Source organism: Carcharodon carcharias, chromosome 14 (genome assembly GCF_017639515.1).
Source record: "Carcharodon carcharias isolate sCarCar2 chromosome 14, sCarCar2.pri, whole genome shotgun sequence".
Classification (NCBI taxonomy): Eukaryota; Metazoa; Chordata; class Chondrichthyes; order Lamniformes; family Lamnidae; genus Carcharodon; species Carcharodon carcharias.
In genome coordinates this window covers 117575366-117582984 of record NC_054480.1, presented here as the reverse complement: position 1 = coordinate 117582984, position 7619 = coordinate 117575366, and the positions used below count along the sequence as shown (strand labels likewise).

At 43.9% G+C, this 7619-nt stretch overlaps 1 long non-coding RNA gene across 1 annotated transcript; it reads right to left on the bottom strand.

Annotated features, from left to right (window-relative positions):
* Positions 1–377: 377 nt before the first annotated feature.
* On the bottom strand, positions 378–5977 carry LOC121286707. The gene is made up of 2 exons (XR_005945033.1): positions 5839–5977; positions 378–667 (listed from the first exon to the last, which is right to left on the bottom strand). It is a non-coding gene; the product is annotated as an uncharacterized LOC121286707 (long non-coding RNA).
* Between the last annotated feature and the right edge of the window lie 1642 nt (positions 5978–7619).

Genomic DNA, 7619 nt, shown 5'->3' with positions numbered 1-7619 from the left:
AATAGGTTTATTAATACAAACAGCCATGAGGCATTCTCATGATGAAAGTTATACCCTATCTAAATTTAAATACTATGCAATCAATCAAGACTCTGTAGAAAGTACTTTAAGGAGTAACTAAGCATTACAGACATTGCATATATTATAGATGGTTAGTGTTCTAATTTTCCTCACCACCCCACTCAATAAAATACAAATCCGATATCAAAAAGTTCCCAGGAATACAAACCTGAAAGCAGATATTCCATTCTAATCCCGGCCCCTTCTCTTTAATAAGTATATAACAAGCCATTGAAATCCAACCGTATAGCTCTGCACTACAATAAATTCAATAAAGTTAAAATTATGGGATACATTCACTTAAAAAACATACTTACTGGCTGCGGTTGTTCTGCGATGCAGCAGTTAAAGCATAACCAGAATTCACTCATTGTTACAAACTATTTTGCCGTGTTTGATAAATCCAGGATCACTTTGGCTATGTTAGCTGTTGCTGAAGAAACTTGGGCAAGCAATGTGAATATAACTGGACACTCAGGTTCTGGTACTTTTGCTGTCAAACTAGAGTTCAGTAATCTTGTGGTAGGTTATCAGTCTTCCTACTGAAATGGTTTCTCCTACCAATGCTGCATCAGCTTTGCATATCACCAGTGCTGCCGTAGCCAAACTGCAGAAACAAAATAAATATTTGCACTTGAGAAATAATATCTGGTTTTATTTTTGTATTAATTTATTTGGCCCAAGTAATGAGGCATCACTGATGCTCCACAATTACCAAGCACTCAACACTACATGGCTTTTAATTAACTTCAAAAACAGAAAATACAATCTCATGGTGGGTCACAGAGCTTATCCAGTGAGTATCCAAGTCAAATAGTGCAGCAAGGTTCCAGCTTCAATCTTAGTTGTGCTGAGCCAGCAGAGCTCGGGCTGTGTTTGGTGTGGGGGGGGGGGGGGGGGGGGTGGTGTTATAATTGGCTTTGTTGCCTGCAAAGTAGGGAGGATGAAAAAATAATCTGACTCCTGATTACTAACGACCGATCCTTCTAGGATGCATATTTGTGATGTTGGCTCAATTCGGAAGTTCCCACCCCGTAAAAATTAGTGACTAGAAACTCTACCCAAGCAAGAATCAGTGCCTATGGAGGCCAAACTCAAGTCTGAGACAGCGCCCAGGAAACCCAAACATCAGGGAAATTCAATTTTTAGGGAACTTGTATCCCAGTGAGAATCAATTCATGTGAAGCCAAATCCAAGTGCAAGCCAGCACACGGGGAGCCCAAAGCCCACTGAGAATCAGCTCATGGGGTATCCAAACCCCAAGGAGAGTCAGTATCCAGGGAACGGAAACCTCCAGTGACAGTCAGCACACATGAAACTGAACCATATTGAGAGTGACAACACGGGGAACACAATTCGAGTGCTCAGGAACCAAACCCCTGAGAGAGCCACTCCTTCAGGAGAGAAGAAAATTGGCACAGTAAGGGAAAATCTAAATAAAAAAAACAACCGTGAACAAGTAATAAAATGTAAGTACTTGTCTTACATGTGAATTCTGTCAAACTTCTCTGAAGAGCATCACTGTCAGAGAAATACAGCATGTAAGCATCTACCCATACAGCTCACTCCCAGCCATTTCACAGCAATATTCTCACCCAAATATGTAGCACGACCAAATGGATGGTGTCCCTCTGACTGTTAGACAGCACTCTGGTGTTCTGCTAGGCAGTTGGATTTTTATCTGTCTGCGTAAACCATGGGAAGCTGCACTTTCCATTGGGAAATATTTTGGTAGCTTGCCCCATGACTCAGACATTCACAGTATGTGTCAGTGTCTTTACAAAGTAGTCATTACCCAGTTAGTCAGATATTGTGGTAAATGTTGGAACATTCAAGTAAAACTATATCTTTAGCAAAAGCACTTATACTAGTTGGACCATATGGTTCACAGTGTAAAACAACTGTCAAACCCCAGGACACAATAACTGCAGATTTTTCAATCTTTTTATAAATCATCTGTAACTCCATACAAAATTAGTTCCAGTTTAGCTGATTCCGTTACTGAATCGTACTCATTGAATCAGTTGCTCCAGTAAATTAAAGCAGAATAAGGTCTTAGTACAATCTGAGACTCCACCATTCTGAAGTCATTAGAAAACATTTCTAGTCTGTTAGATCATAACCAGATTATTGGGTCATTTCACACTGACAACACTGTATCCTAGAACACCACATGAAAACTGTAATGGGGAATTTTCAGTTTTCAAAATACCACTAGTTTTGCCTAAAAAAAAAGCGTATTTTTCCCAAATTTGCACTAAGTATGGTAGCTTGCAGGTAAAACAGCGTGCTGCCCACCAATGGCAATGGTGGGTTTTCACGCCGTATCGCCCCAAGCCCACCTCATTATTTATGCACTCCCAGGAAACACGCCATTTCCATGGCAGGCGGGCTTGCTCATTCACCCGCCCACCATCACTCCACCTTTGCATCACGCTAGGCGCCATGTTTATAGGCCAGCCACAAGCACAACACTCTTTGCTTCAGCTCACTACTGCTGCCCGGGAGACATGGCCCTCAAAGGCAAGAAGACTGCAGCCCCATGGTTTAATGACGGGTCCCTCGAGCAACTACTGGATGCTGTGGAGGCCCGCCGGGATGTCCTGTACCCTCACTCTGACTGTAGGATGGGCAGTAATGTGGCCAATCTAGCTCGGGAGGCGGTGGCAGTGGTGGTCAGTGCCAATGTCCTTCAGAAGAGGGCAGCCACCTAGTGCCACAAGAAGATGAATGATCCCCTCTGTTCCGCCAGAGTAAGTCACTCTTCATCATTCTCAACGCACACACTCACAATCCTAGCACACATCCACAGGGCTCTCACTCACTGCCAGTTCAAGGGACATCACCATTCGCTCTCTCGCACTCACCGTCATTGTCCTCATCCCATCCATGGGACCACTCACCACCCGTAAAGGCCAGGCACATTTATCATCTGGCACCGCAGGCATACCTGCTTAAACTTTCCCCATCTCTATCCATGCAGGACAAGCTGGCACACAATGAGAGAGAGAGGTCAAAGACCGGTGGCTGAATGCCCGAAATCAAGGTCCTCACAGACTTTGAAAACAGAGTCATCCAGCTGGCCGGCAAGGACCGGTCCTGCGCTGACGGTGAGGTTGGCGCTGCTCTACCAAGTGAGGATCCAGCAGTGCAACATCCATCAGACAGCTATGCTGTGAGTGATGTGTCCTCTTTCACAGACCACTGCCATGCACTAATTATCTCTCCTTGCTTTCACATGCACATCAGCCAAACAGTTGACAAAGTCCATGACCCAGGGTCTCCAATCAAACCCCAAAGAAACCTCTGAAGAGGAATCTGGAGGCACTGTCCCTGAAGCTTGCAAAGCAAAAGGCGACCCTGGCAAGCTCAGCAGAATGTTGCTGTGCACACACCTCCAGTTCATCCATAGTGCAGACCACCAAGTGCACATCGCCTCTGCTGTTGTGAAACATGTCGGCGTACTTTCCCGATGATGTGGATGTACAATCCAGCAGGGGTGCAAGGACTAGCGGGATGGTCTGGCAATGATATGCTGATGTATTACAATGAGGTTCCCAACAACTGATGGCGGGAAATGCGGCCCGCCATCAGTGGGCTGAGCATACAATCGCGACCTGCCTTCCTGCCATCGTGAAACTGATCCCGCCATACTGTCCACTCACACCACCTATCATGCCCACCACCAGCGGGCACAGAAGATTCCACCCAACGTCTGCAAATATTTCTTCTTTTGATATTTTTCATCAATTTTCTTCACTCAAGACATTGAACCCCATTGGGATACAGTCCCACAGGGCGGTCACCCTCTATACTGGGATACCGTCACGTAGCAAAAGTTACTCCTCATTACTGTAGCAGGAATCACTGGTTAGAGGCTCTTTTTCTCCTTTGTAACTGATGAATTATATGGTCAATCATAGTACCCCTACTGCTGTTATGGAAGAGATCAGCTAATCTGTGAAAGGAATCTGGAAACTTTCCACGTGACTTGGGTACTCACTAGATAAACTCACTGAGTCATCGGGAAAGGTTCTGGAAATTTCTACTGTTGGGTATACTTATGTGAGAACATCTGTGCATTTATAAAAGGCTGATTGAGGGTAGAAGGCACAGGGATTGTGGTATTTACACTGTAGGCCAAATAGAAATCGATACCCTGTGTATAATGTGACTTCTTCTATGGCAGTGTGTTTTCCAAGCTGTGTATTTTTCTGTTAGAGTGAAATTTTCCTGAGGAAATGCCGTATGAGGAATTAAAATAAAAATTGAAATGCAGGTACATCGGCACCTGAATGAAAAGAGCATTATTTTGGGTGGGACCCTTATTGTGATTCAAGAGGATTTCCACTCGTGGAGTTTTGCTACCATGGAGACGAGGAATGTGCACAAAATGAACTGCATTTTGAGATAAAAGTTAAAAAACTGCAGGGAATCTAATATTAAAACAGAAAACATTGGAAATACAAGACAGTTCCATCAGCAACTTGTGTCCTTGCTTTTTAGATGCGATAGGCATATATTTTTCTTTTGAGATGGTTGTGTGTTCCAAATTCTAACTAATTTAAACTGGTAATTTGAGCAAATCTTTACTGATTCCAATGTAAGCAAGATATCCTGAATATCTTCACTGATCCAGACACAGGTAGGATATCCTCAATGATTCAAATTCCTCAGCATACAGCCTGATCCAATTTGAGTCACGGAGTCAGTCATCTCTACTCAGAAACAAGCTCACAACAGGTTACTGTAGGAGATGGCATAATACATGTCACTTTGAGGGTTTTGTATCTTTTCATCATGTGGCACTGCATTCAGTAAGCAGAGCAGGAGTGTTCTCTTAACTAATTAATCCAAATTCTCTACAAATCACTAATTTTATAAGGTTTTCATAAGTTGTACCTGTTGTGAGCCACTTCAATGGCTCAGCTGATTTAAATGGTGAGGGATTGAGCCATAAAGATCAGAAAGGTCACAGGTTACGTTAGTGACCTATATTGAGTTAGCTTACCTCATCTGAAGTACTGGCAGGTACTTTGCGATTAGTCCCTGCAACCTTGGAAGGGTTGAGGATGGTAAAGGGAGGAAAAGGTAGCCAAACAGGACTCCTGTATCTGATTCCTATCCAAATTGGATGCATCTCAGCTGTGAAGTCGCTCCACTGATACTCAACTAAAACTCACAACAAATTCATAGGAGGTACATAATACATATGAAACATATAAGAAAATATCTTATGGTGGATGAAGGGAAAACTGGGCTTTTATGTATTCTATCATCTATTGGGAAATATCTTCATATACATATATGAAAGACTAGAGTCTAATGTAAATCTGTCAAACTACAGACGTCAAACTTCATTGGCTCACAATTCAAAAGAGATCTTATTTCTTTCTGGGTTCTGATCTGCAGCCAGAAATTTATCAGTAGATAGAGTTGCCCTCTATCAGACCTCAGTTGTAGAACTAACCGGATTTCCCATTTAACAGGCGCAGATAAAAGCACTGTAATTAAATAAACACACACCCCAATGACGATCCGCTTGCATTCACAGTCATCTGGCTCCAGGAGAGACAAGCCCGGGTAAGGCCTCTCAACCTATCCTGCTACCCCGCCAATACCCGCCCCTCGCAATAACTGGCCAATCACGTAACAGCTGCCGGCATGCGGCCCATCCTGATTGGTCGATCTCCCCTTCAATCAGAGTCAACGGTCTCCTGCCCACCATCACAGTGGGTTGCTCCGGAGATGCGAGTGGAAACTCATTCAGGAGTTTACCTGAGGGGGCCTAGCCTGCAGTCAGGGCCGCCGATGTCTGTCCTTCTCCGGCCGACGTCCGTCCCTCTCCGGCCGCTCAATCCCACACCGCCTCCACCCGCCCGGAAACCGCCGGCGCTGACGTCAGAGACCTGTCAAAGGTCACTGGCTGCTGCTAAGTAACGTAGAATCGTGACGGTACAGAAGGAGGCAATTAGGCCATCGTGTTTGCGCTGATTCTCCAAATGAGCGTAATGACTCAGTGCCATTCTCCTGCCTTTCTCCAGTAACCTTGCATAATGTTTCTATTTAAATAATAATCTAATGCCTGCAATTATAACCTGCCTCCACCGCACTTCTAGGCGGTGCATTCCAGACCTAAACCACTCGTTGTGTGAAAAAGTTTTTTCTCATATTGCATTTGCTTCTTTTGCAAATCACTTTAAATCTGTGCATTCGTTCTTGGTTCTTACGTGAGCAGGAACAGTTTCTCCCTATCTAACCTGTTCAGCGCCCTCATGATTTTGAACACTTCCATCAAATCTCTTCTTAGCCTTCTCTTGTCCAAGGCAAACAGGTCCAACTTCTCCAATATATCTTCATCCCTAGAACCATTTTTGTAAACATCCTAAACTGAACGCATCCTGCAACATCCAACCATGTGCTCCTTTCAAGTAGTAAAACATCCCAAGGTGCTTCAAAGGGGCATCATCAATTTGACACTGTGCCCCATTAGGTGACATTTGGTCAGATGACCAAAAGTTTGATCAAAGAGGTGGGTTTTAATGGGTCTCTTAAAGGAGGACAGCCAGGTGGAGAGGTGCAGAGATGTTTGGCGGGTATTCCAGAGCTTAGGGCCTAGGCAACTGAAGGCACGGTCACTAATTCAAATCAGAGTGCTCAAGAAACAAGAATTCACGCAGATATCATGGAAATCATCATAGTGAATTTACAGGATGCAAGGAGACCATTTGGCGCATCATGACTATGCCAGCCAACAAGGAGCCATGCAGTGCTCTTGGTCCATGGTCCTGTAGATCAAAGGACTTAAGGTGCATAACCAAGTTACAAGGGTTTCTGCCTCAACCACTTCAGGCAGTGAGTTCCAGATCCCCACCATTCTCTGGATAAAAACCACCTCTAAACCACCTACCTCTTACCCTAGGTCTCTGCCCTCTAGTTATGGACTCAACCAAGTGGAATAGGTCTTCCCTATCTGGATTCCTCAATTTTATACACTTCAATTAGGTCTCCCCACAGCCTCCTCTGTTCCAAGGAAAACAACCCTGGCCTATCTAATCTTTCCTCATAACTAAAATTTTCCAGTTCAGGCAACATACTCATAAATCTCCTCTATAATTTCTCTAGTGTTATCACATTTTTCCGATAGTGCGGTGGCCAGAACTACACGTGGTACACTATTTGAGGCCTAACCGGTGTTTTATATAGTTCCAGCATAACCTCCCTCTTATATTCTGTGCCTCAACTAATAAAGGCAAGTATCCTTATGCCTTCTTGACCACTTTACCTACCTGTCCAGCCACCTTCAGGGATCTATAGACATGCATTCCAAGGTCTCTCTGTTCCTCTACACTTTTCAGTATCCTACCATTTATTGTGTATTTCCTTGCCTTGTTAGCTTTCCCTAAATGCATTACCTCATACTTTTCCTGATTGAATTCCACTTGCCACTGTTCTCTCCACCTGACTAAACCATTAATTTCCCTTTCTACAGCTTCTTTCTTCATTATCAAGCAATAGGACAATTTTTGCATCATCTGCAAACTTGTTAATCATAGCCC